Source organism: Macrotis lagotis, chromosome 1, assembly GCF_037893015.1.
Source record: "Macrotis lagotis isolate mMagLag1 chromosome 1, bilby.v1.9.chrom.fasta, whole genome shotgun sequence".
Lineage (NCBI taxonomy): Eukaryota > Metazoa > Chordata > Mammalia > Peramelemorphia > Peramelidae > Macrotis > Macrotis lagotis.
In genome coordinates this window covers 429214904-429231595 of record NC_133658.1, presented here as the reverse complement: position 1 = coordinate 429231595, position 16692 = coordinate 429214904, and the positions used below count along the sequence as shown (strand labels likewise).

The 16692-nt window shown below is 37.9% G+C and overlaps 1 protein-coding gene across 5 annotated transcripts in view; it reads right to left on the bottom strand.

Moving 5' to 3' along the window:
- Positions 1 to 16692, bottom strand: part of TECPR2 (tectonin beta-propeller repeat containing 2) — a 149817-nt gene that overhangs the window by 132953 nt on the left and 172 nt on the right. For 3 of the 5 annotated variants that reach the window (XM_074213143.1, XM_074213144.1, XM_074213140.1), the window contains exon 2: positions 13119 to 13284. The exons of the other annotated variants lie outside the window; for them this stretch is intronic. The gene's annotated coding sequence lies outside the window, so the exon portion shown is untranslated. The remainder of the gene's footprint in view (positions 1 to 13118; positions 13285 to 16692) is intronic. 5 annotated transcript variants of the gene reach the window in all.

Here is a 16692-nt window from a genome sequence, read left to right as displayed (position 1 = left end):
GTATAATAATTCTTAAATTAACCTCTCCTTTATCTTTTTTACAAATCAATTTTTTCCCCTATTGAGCTATTTTACATTTTCTTCTATTTCATTTTCATTCTTTTGACTAAGTCATGTTTTTTTGTTGTTCCACAAGTCATTGGGGTTAAATGACTTGCCCAAGGTCACACAGTTGCGTGTCTGAGGCTGCACTTGAATTCAGGTCCTCTGAGACTCTAAGGTCAGTGCTCTAACCGTTGCACCACCTAGCTGCCCCAGTTTTACTATTTCTTAATGTCTCATGGAGTCATTAGTTTTTTCTTGCCCAATTCTGCTTTTTAGGGAGTTCTTTTCTTTAACACGTTTTTACACCTCTTTTACCAAGCTCCTAATTCTCTTTTCATAACCTTCTTGTACTGGTCTCATTCCCCCCCCCCCCCCCAATTTTTCCATTACCAATCTTATCTCTTTCTTTAACCCTTCCAGGAATTCTTATTAGGTTTGGGTTCAAATAACAATTGTCTTTGAGTCTTTTTTTTGTAGTTGTTTCCACATTGCTCTCTTCTTCTGAGTTTATATCATGGTTTTCCTTGACACTGTAGCAGTTTTTTCTCGTCAAATTCTTTTGTTTTGGTTGCTGTTTGTTCATTTTTCCAGTCTATTTCTTGACTTTAAACTTTATGTTAAAGTTGGGCTCTGCTCAACTTGGGGGTGGGGAAAACCCTGTACCAAGCTTCAGGTTTCCTTATGCTAATATTTTCAGAACTAATTCTAGGGGAGATGGGTCTGCAAGTTTTTGGTGTTTCCAAGGTGGTATGATTCTGGGAGAGGTATGGTTACAGATCTGCTGGTTTGTGCAACAGTCTTTACCCAGGAAGGGTCACTGGTCCCCTATAGCCACAAGAATTCATCTTTGCTTTAGAATTGTGACCAGAGCTCTAGTTCCCACTATGAGACTATCCACCAGAGCTCTTCTCTGCCCTAGAACTGCAACCCAGAACTGCATATGAACCACAGAACTGCTAATAGTGTGCCAGCTGTACCCAATGACAGCTTAATCTCTTTTTGACCAAGTTACACAATCCCCTCATGTCTCTGGGCATCCTGAAGTTACTTCTGCTGCTGCTGCTGCTGCCACCTCTGTAATGTGGGCTCTAAAAAGGTCTCCATCCTGGTGTCAAAGACTTCTTCTAACTTCTTAAATTTTCTTAGGCCAGAATCATATCTTACCATGATCTTTTGTTGCTTCTGACACTCTAAAATTTTATGTGAGGTGTTATTTTAAAGTTGTTTAGAAGAAAATGCTGAGAGTATCCTCAATAATCTTCCATGAGAGACAAAATTTTTAAGAACTAATGGCCTTGGGGTGGCTAGGTGGGGCAGTATCCTGGAGTCAGGAGTACCCAAGTTCAAATCCGGCCTCAGAGACTTAATAATTACCTAGCTGTGTGGACTTGGGCAAGCCACTTAACCCCATTTGCTTTGCAAAAACCTAAAAAAAATAAAAAAAAATATGTGTTTGAAACTCTGAGAAGGGGCTGGTAATGGTGAGATATGAGAACTGTTATCAATGTACAAATGACTATTCAAGCCACAGGAATAGAAGAAATCACCAAACTAGGATATAAACCATGGGATAAAGTTCCACAAAGGTCAACTGGTTACCCTCTTCACCAAAGTAACAGGAGATTAACAAACTGAAGAGTATACCTACAAGTACTCTAGAAGATCAGACATATACTTTTATTTGAAACTTTGGGAATTCTTTAACCAAACAAAGAAGAGATCACAAAAGATACATAAATTATAACAACAAATTTTGGTCCCAAAGAAGAGATGTATTAAGACACATTCTCTCTACTTCTTTGCTGAGACGAGGGAGGGAAACCATGAGAGTGAAACACTGTATATAATATCTAATTTTTCTATATATTGGTTAATTTTGCTGAATTTTTCTTATTTTTAAATTCTTTATTATAAGAATAGCATTCTGGGATGACATAGGAAAGAAATATATAGGGAATTTAAGTTAATCAACATAGCTACCTGACTATTAAAAGCCATGAGGAGCTCCAGTTGACGCCAATGAAGCCTAGAGGATGACTGTCAGACCTTTTACAAGTATTTTTCTTTGTTCCAGGAGACCAGCATGAATCAGGCTTAGCTCAGAATTGGCTTTTGGTCATGTCTAAACACTCTAGAGTTAGAGGACCTCTGTTCTCTGATTCTTGGTTTAGGAACGGAGTCATCACTCATTACTACCTTTGTGACCTTGAATAAGTCACTTTATCTAGTCCTTGGTTTCCTCATTAATTAATCAATAAGGTTTTATTATGTTCTACTCTGTGTTATATTCTAAGGATACAAAGACAAAAATGAAAAAGTTTTTGCTCACAAGGAGTTTGCATTCTATCAAGGGTACAAAATGTACATATAAGTATTTTATAAACTATATACAAAATAAATGCAACGCAATTTTAAGGAAATAGGTTTTTAAGAACTAGGGGAAATCAAAAAAGTCTTTAATATAGAAAGTAGTATTTGAGATGAGTTTGAAAAAATTTAAAGATTATAAAAGGGCTGAGGAGGGACTGCACAGTCACAAAAAAAGTAGACAGGTTATGTTACAAAGAGTAAGGAGGTCAGTTTAGTTGGACCAATAAATGTATGCAGGGTAATGTGTAAACCTGAAAAGATAAGTTAAAGCCAGATCATGAAGAGATGTGGTTTTTGGTTTTAGTTTAGTTTTAGTTTTTTTTGCCATGGCAGTGGGGTTAAGTGACTTGCCCAAGGTCACACAGCTAGGTAATTTATTAAATGTTTGAGGCCGGATTGGAACTCAGGTCCTTCTGACTCCAGGGCCAGTGCTCTATCCACTGTATCACTTAGCTGCCCCTGTGAATAGCTTTAAATGCAAACAAAAGTAGTAAGAAGGCACTAGAATTTGAAGAACAGGATTGTGCCATAGTCACATTTATATTTTAGGAATATAATTTTGAAGTTCTATATTAGATGGATTAGAGAAAGAAAAAAATTTGATCCAGGAAACCAGTTTAGGAGACTGATTATTCAATATTTCAATATGTAAAAACTGTTAAGCATCTGAATTATGGTAGTGGTTGTTTAAGTGGAGAGCAGATAGATTTGAAAGATATTATGATGGTAGAATCTAAAAAAACTTGACAATTGCTTGGATATGTGAAGTGAAATGAGTAAAATGTCAAGTTTCTGGTGAAGTCCTCTCAGGGTTAAGAAATGTTTTTGTCAAGAAAATTTTGCATACCAAAGGAGGCTCTGAGCCACTGGTCTTATAAGACTATTTTTACTGACTTAGAAAGACATTTTAACCATAGACATTACTCCTTTCTAATTAAGATAGTTTTTTGGAGGTCATTAGGACTTTTCTTCTGGTGAGAAAAATATTACGAGATCACTTCATTCCTTTCTTTGTGTCTGTTGCTGGGGTAGAGTTCCTCTAATACATGATAACTCTGGAGACTCAGCCTATGGGTCAAAGGAGAAGGGAGCTAGGGAGGGAGAATATATGTATAGGTATACATGAACTTGCTTTACCCTACCTTGGTGCAGCTCTCAAACTCGCACCACTTGGTGTGAGATTGTGAGTCTGCCCTTTTCTCAAGAAAAGCAAATAAAGGGCAGCTAGGTGGCGACGTGGATAGAGCATCAGCCCTGGAGTCAGGAGGACCTGAGTTCAAATCCAATCTCAGATACTTAATTGGGCAAGCCACTTAACCCCATTGCCTTGAAAAAAACAAAAAGCAAATAAACTTTCTTTTGCTCAGACCAAGTCTCTGAAGAATAGTTTTTCTTCAGGGTAAATTTATCCCACATACAAGGATGACTTTCACATTGCTAACCTGAATGACTGGAATATTCTAAATTGAAATAGGGAACTTTGGAAGATGGTTGAATTTTTAAAGAATGATGTTTTCTAAATGAGTTTGAGATGACTCCAGGACATCCAATTTGAAATTTTGAACAGATAGATGTGATATGTGACTGGAGCTCAGGAGAGAGACCTGAGCTGCATATATGTACATCTGGGAGTGACTGTATGGAGATGATAATTAAGCCCATGGGAGGTGATAAGTTTACCAAGAAAGAGGATCTAGAAAAAAAAAAAAAGATAAAAGAACCCAGGGCTCTGTATATACTCACTTTTTGATATAAATTCACATTTAGGAGGCTGGATATACATATCCCAGTTAAAGAAAATGAGGAGCAGGAAAGCAAAACCAAGAGAGAAGTGTCATGAAAATGCAGAGAAGAAAGTTTTCAGAAGAGGATAGTCAACAGTGCCAAATATTATAAAGTGGTTAAAAAAAATTAAGACTAAGAAAAGTCCATTAGATGTGTCAACTGACAGAACCTTGAGATTATAAAGTTAATAAGAAATCACTGGAGTTACTGAGGTCAGACCCATGTTTTAGGAAAACTGCTTTTGTGACCATGAGGAAGATGGATTAAAAGTGGAGAGAGACAAGGAGATCAATTAGTAGCTATTGCAATAATCTTTTTAGGAGGTGATGAGAGCCTAAATAAAAAGAACTGATTGGGGTAGCTAGGTTGCTCAGTGGATAGAGCACCAGCCCTGGAGTCAGGAGTACCTGAGTTCAAATTCGGCCTCAGACACTTAATAATTACCTAGCCGTGTGGCCTTGGGCAAGCCACTTAACCCCATTGCCTTGCAAAAAAAACCTTAAAAAAAAAGAGCAAAGAACTGATTAAAAAGAAGTAGTAATGAAAGAAATGAAAAGATTTGGCTACTGAATGATTATGTAAGGTGAAGATGAGATGCCTACTATCTGGCATTCAGTTTGAAACATTTAGTTTAATGATTTCCTAGACTCCCTAGGGCACCTAAATGCTATTGCAATAAGTCTGCAAATTCAAATGTATTTAGTCAAAGACGAATGACTCACACATTTAAGTACTATCTTTTTTTTTGGGGGGTGGGGATTTTTTTGCAGGGCAAATGGGGTTAAGTGGGTTGCCCAAGGCCACACGGGTAGGTAATTATAAAGTGTCTGAGGCCAGATTTGAACTCAGGTATTCCTGACTCCAAGGCAGGTGCTCTATCCACTGCACCACCTAGCCCTTTAAGTACTATCTTAAAAGATATGTAGATATTTTTGTGATTAATAAAATACAATTTGTTTAAAGCTGTTACTGAATATAATTCATTGGAAATATAAATATAAAATATAAAAATAAAGAAAATAAATATAATAAATTAAATAAATACAATAAATAAAAATATAAAATTCATTAGAATTTTCTAAATCAATATACTCTAATAATACAACTAAAATCTTACCGTTGGGAAAAAAGGCTCATCATTGTCAGCGAATGCTATTTCAACTGACTGATAAGGTCAAAAGGCAAACTATAAGGGAGTTGAGGATTTAAAGGAAAAGTTGAGACCACAAATGTAAACATAATTTTTCTCAAATCTGGAGCAGAAAAGCAAAGTAGCTTGAGGGAATCATAGGTTCAAGGGAAAATTTTTAAATATCATGTTTAGCTCTTTTTGTAGTAGCAAAGAATTGGAAATTGAGGGGATATCCATCAATTTGGAAATGGCTGAATATGTTATGATATATGAATGTTATGGAGTACCAGTGTTCTATAGGAAATCAGGAGTGGTCAGACTTTAGAGAAGCATGGAAAGAATTACATGAACTGATGCTAAGGGAAGTGAGCAGAAACCAAGAGAACATTGTACACAATAACAACATTGTGAGATGATCAACTATGATGGATGAAGCTCCTCTCAGCAATTCAGAGATCAATCCTGAGAGACCTGCTATGGAAAATGCCATCCACATCTAGAGAAAAAAAAAAAAAACAACTGTGGGGTCTGCATGCAGAGCAAAGAATATTATGCTCACTTTTTAAAAAAAACTTCTTTTTTGTCTTTCCTTTCTTTCTCATGGTTTTTTTTCTTTCCCCTTAGTTCTTCTTTCACAACATGACTGATGTGGAAATAAAGTAAACACAACTGTATATAAACAACTTTTACCAGATTCTAATTCACTGCCAGTGAGGGAAGGAAGGGTAGTAGAAAAATGTGAAACTCATAAATTTAGAAGTATCTAAATATTGAAAAACCACTTTTGCATGTAATTGGAAAAATGCAATTTCAATTAAAAAAATAATACCGAGCTTAACAATAAGCACATTTATAGCCCAAAGGGAAGGAGTAGATAGAAAGAAAGAAAGATATAGAAACAGACAGAAAGAGAAGTTTAGAGGGGGTGCACGATTATGGAAGTAATTTGACAGAGAAAAGGAGATGAATTCAAAGGTAGACATAAAGGACTGGCCTTGACAAGAAGATAAGTTAATTCTTCATTAAAGTCTGGAGTAAAGTAAGAGAATAGGAAAAGGTCAAAGGTTTTGTAATATACAGTAAGAAGAACAGGGAAGTTCATTTTGAATGAATGTTTTCAATAAAGATGTGATATTTCCAGTTGAAATAGTGGAGGAAGAGAATGCTGTAGAAGGCTTGAGAGGAAAAAATATTTACAACAGCCACTCTAGGGAATTTGATAGAGGCTTAAAAAGGATTGCTTTCCTTTCTTGAGGGTCCAAGGGAGATCACATAAATTTGAACAGTTCAAGGGAACAGAGCCAGTTTCAAAACTTTATCCAGCACTGTCTAGTAGCATGTGAGTAGAAACAGAGGAGGTAGATAGTGGGAGCTTTGATAAGGCATAATCACTAACAGGACATAGTGGGGTAAAGAAAAGATTCATTAACTAACTTCAAGGTTAGGAAAGGGGCTAAAAAATGAAAGGTTCTGACTAAATCTCTAACATCCCTTTAGCTCTAGACCAATAATACTATGATCTCTCCAAACATAGGACAAAGAGAAGTTGGTGTACACTTGGCTTCCCAATATGACTTCTACAACATTCTTTTACCTACCTCCTATAAAAGCTTTTCCTCCTTTGATATTTATGAAATACATTTACGCTGGTCTCTGTCAATATTGTTGCAAAAACCACTTTTTTCTTTTTTTTTGCAAGGCAAACGGGGTTAAATGGCTTGCCCAAGGCCACACAGCCAGGTTAATTATTAAGTGTCTGAGACCGGATTTGAACCCAGGTACTCCTGACTCCAGGGCCAGTGCTTTATCTACTGCGCCACCTAGCTGCCCCAATAACCACTTTTTTCAATGACTTTAGCACCTAGCTCCCAATCCTTTTCTTCACTCAATACCTTTATGTAATAATAACAATGAAGATGGGGCTAATGATTATAACTGTAATATAGCACTTTAAGATTTGTAAAATATTATATGCCCCATGTTGATGCCTCCCTTTAACACTCTGATTATACAATTGTTCAACCTTAATTCCAAATTCCCCCTATATTTTAGATCTTACCATTTAGAACAGCATCAGCTCCTGAATTTCAAAAATAACATTCAACTCCAACTGCTTATTCTTCCACATGCCTCTACCACTGTCTCTCTTGCATTAAATCTGTCCTTTACACTCATCATGGGCTCCAGTCCTTCAATCCTTTCCTCTTCTCTTAGCAACTTACCCCCCATTTTATGTTTTCATGCTCAACCTTGGGCCTGTTTAACAAACCCAGATCTTCGGAATCTGGCTCCAATCTACTATTATATAGTTATATACTAAGTGGTTAAGTCATTATACACTATTTCCTTTCCATACATGCCAACTGTCTTTTGCCATTCTTCACACATGAAAATCCATGTCACTTTTCTGTACCTATGTTAAGGCAGTAAGTCACACCTTTAACAATATTTGGTTTCCTTTAAAGCTCAGCCCAAAAGAAGGCTTTTCTGATTTCCTATGAAACCAAAGTTTCCACTATCCTTTTCACCCATCCAAATTTATCTATATATTTTATAATATTTATATGTTTACATGATTTTTTTTTCCTCATCCTCTTGAAGGGAGAGACTTTTTCACTGATGTCTTTATATTGTGTGCCTGGCACAAAGTAGATGCTAAATAAATGTTGACTGATTGTTAGTAAAATGATTATCTAAAAACTACATTAGATTGCCTCACCCCTATGATCTACTATTCTTCAACCTTGGAAAATCCACTTGGATAATCTCCCCTTAGAATGTGAGGCCCTTGAGAAAATAGATTGTCTTTCTCTATATCCTCAGAACCTAGCTGACACAAAGTTGACTGATTGACTCTAATCCTCCCCAATTAACTTGTCTCAGAGGGCAGATTTCTCTAATTTTATTCCAAGACTGATGTGTGGCTGGAGAATATTTAATGTTGAGCTGACTTTAGCTACCTCAAATGTATGATTTTTAACTTCTGCAGGGTCCTCATTGTTTTTTATTTGGCAAGACAGTGGGGTTAAGTGACTTGGCCAAGGTCACACAACTAGTCAATTATTAAGTGCCTGAGGCTGGATTTGAACTCAGGTTCCAGTGACTCCAGGGCTAGGGCTCTATCCACTGTGCCACCTAGTTGCCCCAACTATTTCTTGATACTTCTACAAGTCTTAGAAATTCTCTATATTATCCCCAAGGCAAATCCCCCAATTTTTTTATTTTTCAAGTCATAAATTGCAATGTTCCCTCTTACTTCACTAAAATAATAGAAGATATCATCGCACTTTCCTATTGCTTAACATTTCTCAAAATAATCACCCATTCATATCCTCCTTTCCTCTAAAAGACAAGGTATCACAAAACTACTTACTAAGTCTAGTCCTTTTACTTGTTCCTTTAATCTCATCCACTTGTGCATCCCTCAGGACCTTATGCCAGCAATTAATCTCTCCCTCTCTTTTATGCAATTTCAGTCTCTCCCTTGACAATGGCTCCTTCCTATTTACTTACAAATATATTCAAGTCTTCCCAAACTTAAAAAAAGATTACTCTTTACCTGCCTATTGTATCCAACTATGTTCACATTTCTCTTCTCCTTTTTGGTTTTTTTTTTCTTGTTTTTTTTTTTTAAGGCAAATGGGGTTAAGTGGCTTGCCCAAGGCCACACAGCTAGGTAATTATTAAGTGTCTGAGACTGGATTTGAACCCAGGTACTCCTGACTCCAAGGCTGGTGCTTTATCCACTATGCCACCTAGCCTCCCCTCTCTTCTCCTTTTCACTACTAAATTTCTGGAAAAACTGTCTATGCCTAAAAACATTCCTATTCATTTCCTACTATCTCTCTCTCTCTTTTTAAAGATTTTATTTTGAGTTTTATCTTTCCCCCAATCTTGCTTCCCTCCCCCCCCACAGAAGGCAATTTGCCAGTCTTTACATTGTTTCCATGGTATATACATTGATCCAAATTGAATGTGATGAGAGAGAAACCATATCCCTAGGGAACAAACATAATGTATAAGAGCAAGATCAAACAAGATATCAGTTTTTTTGTTCTAAATGGTCTTTGTTCAAACTCCACAGTTCTTTGTCTGGATACAGATGATATTCTCCATCTCAGAGAGCACCAAATTGTCCCTGATTGTTGCAGTGATGGAATGAGCAAGTCCATCAAAGTTGATCATCACCCCCATGTTGCTATTAGGGTGTACAATGTTCTGGTTCTGCTCTCATCTTGCTCAGCATCAGTTCATGCAAATCCTTCCAGGCTTCCCTGAAATCCCGTCCCTCCTGGTTTCTAATAGCACAATAGTGTTCCATGACATACATATACTACAGTTTGCTAAGCCATTCCCCAACTAAAGGACATTTACTTGATTTCCAATTCTTTGCCACCACAAACAGGACTGCTATGAATATTTTTGCATATGTGATGCTTTTACCCTTTTTCATCATTTCTTTAGGGTATAGACCCAGTAGTGGTATTGCTAGATCAAAGGGTATGTACATTTTTGTTGCCCTTTGGGCATAGTTCCAAATTGCTCTCCAGAAAGGTTAGATGAGTTCACAGCTCCACCAACAATGTATTTGTGTCCCAGATTTCCCACAACCCTTCCAACAATGATGATTGGTCCTTTCTGATCATACTATCCAGTCTGAGAGGTGTGAGGTGTTTTAATTTGAGGTGTTTTAATCAGAGATGTTTTCATTTGCATTTCTCTAATTAGTAATGATTAGAGCAATTCTTCATATGACTATGGATCGCTTTGATCTCATCTGTAAATTGCCTTTGCATATCCTTTGATCATTTTTCAATTGGGGCCTACTATCTCTTTAATTCTTTTTAATCTGGTATCCATTTGTATTAACTTTACTGAAACTTCTCAAAAGATCATCAATAACCAAATCCTTGGTGTTTATTGAGAACTCAGATTCCTTAATCTCTACACTAGTATTTGATAATGGTATACCTCCTCACCCTTCACGATATTCCCTACATTTACCTAATTCTCATCTTTCTCTGGTAAGGGTCTTTTTCTAATGATTGTCTGTTATGCTAGAGAATCATATTCTTCCTTGCTTGGTTAAGTAGTTCTTCCCAATGTTGTATCTTTGGCACTCTTCTTTTCCTTCTATTGCCTCTGCCTTGGTCAATCTCATCCTTACCCATGGTTTCACCAACAAATTATACTCTGTCTGGATTATAATGCTCAATGATTAGTAAACTCATCTCCTTAATTCAGTGATTTTAAATCCATCAATGTGGACATTTCATTTCCCATGCTCAGCTTACTATTGCATCACACATATCCACCCTAGCCTCACAATGTTCTCTCCAGACCTGACCACTTCATGCACTATATACTCAGCAATGCCTACTCCAAAATGAACAAAATTCCTTCCATCTTAAACCTCTTTATTTCTCCTCACTTTCTGTGGTCTGGCCCTCACTGAGACATGACTCTTTTTACATTACAATGCTTCCCACACCACCTTTTCCAGGATTAGCTACATTTTCTCTAAGAAGGTTCTGTCCTCAGCTCCTTTCTTCCCTCCATACAATTTCACTTGGTATTCATATCAGTCCACATGGATTCAACTAAAATCTCTATGCTGATATTTTCAGATATATTTGTCCAGCCCTACTCTCTTTTGATTTACATTCAATCTTGCATCTCCCAGTGCCTACTACTACGTATCTTAAACTGGATGTGTTTAACACATCTTAAATTCAAAATGTCCAAAACTGAGCTTATTATCTTTTCCTTCAAACCTTCCTCTTTTCCTAACTTCCCTATTAATATCATAGAAACCACCATCTTCCCAATTATCCAGACTCAAAATATTGTAAGGAGGGGTGGCTAGGTGGCGTAGTGGATAAAGTACCGGCCTTGGAGTCAGGAGTACCTGGGTTCAAATCCAGTCTCAGACACTTAATAATTACCTAGCTGTGTGGCCTTGGGCAAGCCACTTAACCCCATTTGCCTTGCAAAAACCTAAAAAAAAAAAAATATTGTAAGGGACATCCTAAACTCTTCACTCTCTCTCACCTCCCATATCTAATCATTTGCCAAGTTTTGTCATTTCTACATAATCTCATATGTAGAAATCTCATAATGTCCTCTTCTCTCCTCAGACACTGCCACTACCCTGGTGCAGGCCCTCAAAGATGGATTATTATAATGGCCCACTGGTTGGTCTTCCTATCAAAAGTCTCTCCCTCTGTGCATTCTTCACACAGCTACTAAATTGGTCTTAAAGTGTAAATCTCACCAAATCTCCCCTTATTCAATAAATGCCAATGGCTCCTTATTAATTCCAGGATCAAATATATCCTACTCTTTCTTTCCTCTGAATACTATGATCCTGTAACTTCTTGCTACTCTCACATGACATTCTACTTCCCAACTGCAAGTAATTTCCTCCCATATACTTTTCCTTATGCCTAGAATTGTCTTTCTCCTCATCTTTGCATCTTAGTTTTCCTGCCTTCCTTTATGTTTCTCAGTAACAAGAAGCTTTTCCTACTCTTCCTTAATCTTAATGCCTCCCCAACAGATTATCTCCCCATTCCTCTCTACATAGTCTGTTGTACATAAAAGTTTACATGTCATTCCTCCCCTTAAACTGTGAAATCCTTGAGAAAAGGGATTGTCTTTAGCCTTTCTCTGTATCGCCCCAGAACTTAGTACAGTACTTGTCACACAACTCACTGCTTCAGTTAGGCAGTCAAAATATTCCTTTCTTTTCACTGACACTTCTAGATCCTCTCTCAAACACCTTTCACTGAGTACCTTGCCTCCTTTGAGGTTCATGCTATCAAAATGTACCACCCAAACTGTATCTGAAGGCTATTATCTATAAGGAGCCTGTGATAGGACCAATATAAGTTTGGCTAGTTTCTCTCTGAAAGTCTATACCCAGGACTTTTTGGTGTGGAGAACAAAGCTGAAATCTCTTCCTAGTAGCATCTGACAATACTGACATAGCTTCCTGGTTTTCTGAAGGCATAAAAAGATCTTCCTGATGAGGCCTTTCATACCTGGCAGATATGTTTACATATGGAGAAGGGAGCCACACAGAGTGCTGTAGTATCCTTGTGAAGGATCCTTTCTATGCTATGGCTAACTTTTCTTAATTATCAGGAATGCTTCATTTCATTCCAGCTTTAAACCTGAACAAACAGGTTATATGAATCAGCCTCTCCTTACTTCATCAAAGACTTCAATACATGGCTCATATTTTCTTCTCTCCATCTTGTGTCCACACACTAAGGTACTTCAACATAAAAACTGATATCCACTCAAAATCCAGGTTCCTCTGCCTTTTCAATTCATATGACCTACTCTATTCCAATACAATTGCAGAGAATAGTCAGAACCTTTGCTTTGCCTTTAGCTATAAGTGTTCTACTTTCCTTGTTCAAAAAATCTAAAATTACTCTAGTAGATAATATTTTTTTGTCATTCCATCATTTCTTTATCCACATTCTTTATCCTCATCATGACCTCCATTCAATCATTCCACACCTCACTTTCCCAAGTCCTGAAATGGTTATACTGTTCTTCTCCCATCTCAAACCCTAGGTGAACCAACCTAACGCTATCTTGTCCTCTATTTTCAATTATCTTATTCCCTTGTCTTATAAACAATCAGGAATTTTGCAGCTTCAGCCTTGAATTATTTCCACCATCTCCTCACTTTCATCCTATTCATGTGCTATTAAACAGAGCTGAAGGAAATCACAAAATTATGCCACCTGGGTCAACTACAAATTTATGTTACCTAATCCCAACGGAGGCATCCAGTTGACCCAGTAGATAGAGTGCCTGGCCTGAAGTTAGGAAGATCCATCTTTCTGTTCAAATCTGGCCTCGGATACTTATTCGTTGTGTGATCCTGGGCAAGTCATTTTACCCTGTTTGCTTCATTTCTTCATCTGTAAAAGGAGCTGAAAAAGGAAATAGCAAACTACTCTAGTATCCTTGCCAAGAAAACCTAAAATAGGGCCATGAAGAATCAGGTAGGACTGAAATGAGTTCCCAACTGGATCCTTACCAAGACAATGCAGATGTTTTATTCCTCCCTTATTATCTATTATCTATATAATCTATTAGATATATCGATTTTATTCTCATCAGTTGTGTCAAACTTTCCAATTTCTGCTCAAACTTTCCATGATGTCTCTCCCTCCACTCTCAAAGCTAAGGACTTAATCTTCACAAAAAAAATAATAAAATAAACCAAAAGCTCTACCTTCTCCTTTGCAGATCTCATATTAAGATAACTTCTTCCACTTTTTTCCTTTTAACGCCATTCTCAGATAAAAAGATGACCCATAGGATTGGCTAGGTGATACAGTGGATAGAGCACCGGCCCAGGAGTCAGGAGAACCTGAGTTCAAGTGTGGACTCAGACACTTAGTAATTACCTAGCTGTGTGGCCTTGGGCAAACCACTTAACCCACTGCCTTGCAAAAACCTAAAAAGTTAAATTAAATTTTAAAAAAAGATGACACTTTTCTTTGACAAGACTAATCCCTTTATAGGCATCCTTGATCCCATCCCCTCTGACTTCTCTAGCCCTATCATCTTTATTCTTTACTTTCAAACTCTTCCTATCCACAGGCTCCTTACCTATTGCTGACAAACACTCCCATGTCTCTCCCATCTTTAAAAAATCTTTACCTACCATCCACTCTAGCTATTTTCCTATATCTTTCCTTCCCTCAGATGAACTCTTTGAGAATGCCATCTTTACTAGATACTACTTCTTCATATTCTCTTCAATCTGATCTTCTATTTCATTATTCAGCTGAAATTGCCTCTCTGAAATTACAATTATCTCTTAATTGTCATCCAATGGCCTTCCTTCACAACTCTGCAATGTCTAACACTGCTGAACACCATTGAATTATTGATACTTTTTCCTTGGTTTTCTCTATCTGTTCAGCAGTTCCTTCACAATTTCCTTTGAAAGTTCTTCATCCAAAATTTGAGAAGACTTACATGAACTGATGCAAAGTGAAGTGAGCAGAACCAGGAGAACACTGTCCACAGTAAAAGTAATATTGTAAGGATGATCAAATATGGAAAGACTTAGGTACTCTGATTAAGACAATGATCTGAGGTAATTCCTAAGGACCCATCTTGAAAAATGCTTTCCACCTCCATAGAACTGATAAATTCTGAGTGCAGAGTGAAGCAGCTTGTTTTACTTTGTTCGTTTTTTTTTTGGTAAGGCAGTGGGGTTAAGGGACTCGCCCAAGGTCACACAGCTAGGTGATAATTATTATGTTTCTGAGACCAGATTTGAGCTCAGGTCCTCCTGACTCCAGGGCTGGTGCTCTATCCACTGGCCCTTTCTTTGTTTTTCTTTTTTTCTGATGTGTGTTTTATTTTGCAACATGGCTAATATTGAAATGTTTTACTTGTTTTCACATGTATAACTGACAGATTGTCTGTCTTCCTCAGGGGGCAGGGGATGAGTTGGAGGAAGTGAATTTGGAACTCAAAAAATGTTTTCTAAATAAGTGTTAAAAATTTGTACATGTAATTAGGAAATATTTAATGAAATAAAAATATATTGGAAAAAGAGATACATTCATACAGTTTATGCCCTCTAATTGTGGGTTTTCCCCAAGACTCTATCCTGGGCTCCTTTCTCTCTATACTTAATCTCATTTGATGACTGAATCAGCTCCAATTCAATTATTAATCTTTATTCAAGTTCTTCCTTAGTCTGTCTCCTGAGCTACACAAATCTCCAACTGCTTCTGGAAATCTCAAATTGGATGGTCCCATAAGCTGTTCAAACTCATCCTGTCCAAAACAGAATTCAACATCTTTCTTCCCCAAACATTTTCTTTTTAATGTTAAAATTCAATCTTTCTTCCAATTTCCATTTGTCCCTATCATTGTTTAGGATTAGGGAATCACCATACTCCCTGTCAACTAGCCCATAATTTTTGTGTCATCAACTACTCACTCTCACTCACCCTACACATCTAAATTTCTAATTTCACAATACTGATAGTATATTTCATCCTTTTCTCTCACAACTCTCTCAGAACATCATCAAGTCTCATCTAGACTGCTGCAATAGCCTTGCCCCCCCCTTCCTCAAATCTTTCCCCATCTTATTCCTTCTTTCACTCAAATACTAAGGTGATTTATCTAAAACATCATCACATCGGTATATGTATGTCATGGAACATTATTGTTCTATTAGAAACCAGGAGGGATGGGAATTCAGGGAAGCCTGGAGGGATTTGCATGAACTGATGCTGAGTGAGATGAGCAGAACTAGAAAAACACTGTATACCCTAATAGCAACATGGGGGTGACGATCAACTTTGATGGACTAGCTCATTCCATCAGTGCAACAGTCAGGGACAATTCGGGGCTGTCTGCAATGGAGAATACCATCTGTATCCAGAGAAACAACTATGGAGTTTGAACCAAGACTAAGGACTATTACCTTAAATTTAGGAGAAAAAAAAACTGATATCTTATTGTCTGATCTTGCTATCTCTTATACTTTATGTTTCTTCCTCAAAGGATATGATTTTCTCTCATTACACAATTTGGATCAATGTATATACCATGGAAACAATATAAAGACTGGCAAATTGCCTTCTGTGAGGGGGGAGTAAGATTAGGGGGAAAATTATAAAACTCAAAATAAATAAAATCTTTCTAATAAAAAAATCATCACATCAAAAACTCTGATTAATTAATGTTATTTCCCTTTAGGATGAAATAAAATCCATGCTACATTTAAGTTTTATGTATCCCTTAAAATCTTCCACATTTTGTTGAAATGAACCCATACAACAGAGAGGGCGAAGGACAGAGCTACATTGTGACTTGAGAGGTCCTTGAGGTTGAGACTGTTTCATTTTGGTCTTTGTCTCTGCCGTCTAGCACAAAGACTGATACAGTAGGGACAGCGGAGGATGGCCACTCTGGGCACTGGACACAGGAGCAAGGATGGCTACAGCGAGGGCGAGGAGTGAGGGCACGAGGAGGTGGGGTGGGAGACGGGTAGAGAAGCTGAAGATGCCTGACTGCATTAGGGTGGGGGGCTGCGGATGGGGATGGGGACCCACAAGTGAGGTAGACAAGACTGGTCCCTGTTGGGGGGTGGGGATGGCGTCTCTCAGGGACGGCAGTGAGGAGGCCGGAATGGCTCCATGGGGGCGCGAAGAGCGGGGGGCAGGGAGGGATGTGCTGGGGATGGGCAGTGGGGGCGGCCGGTAAAACCGGAGGAGGGCGCGAACACGAATGAGGGCTCCCCAGAAAGGCGAGGGAGCCGGGAATGGGCAAGTGGGGGCGCTGAGGGGCCCTGGCTCAGGGAC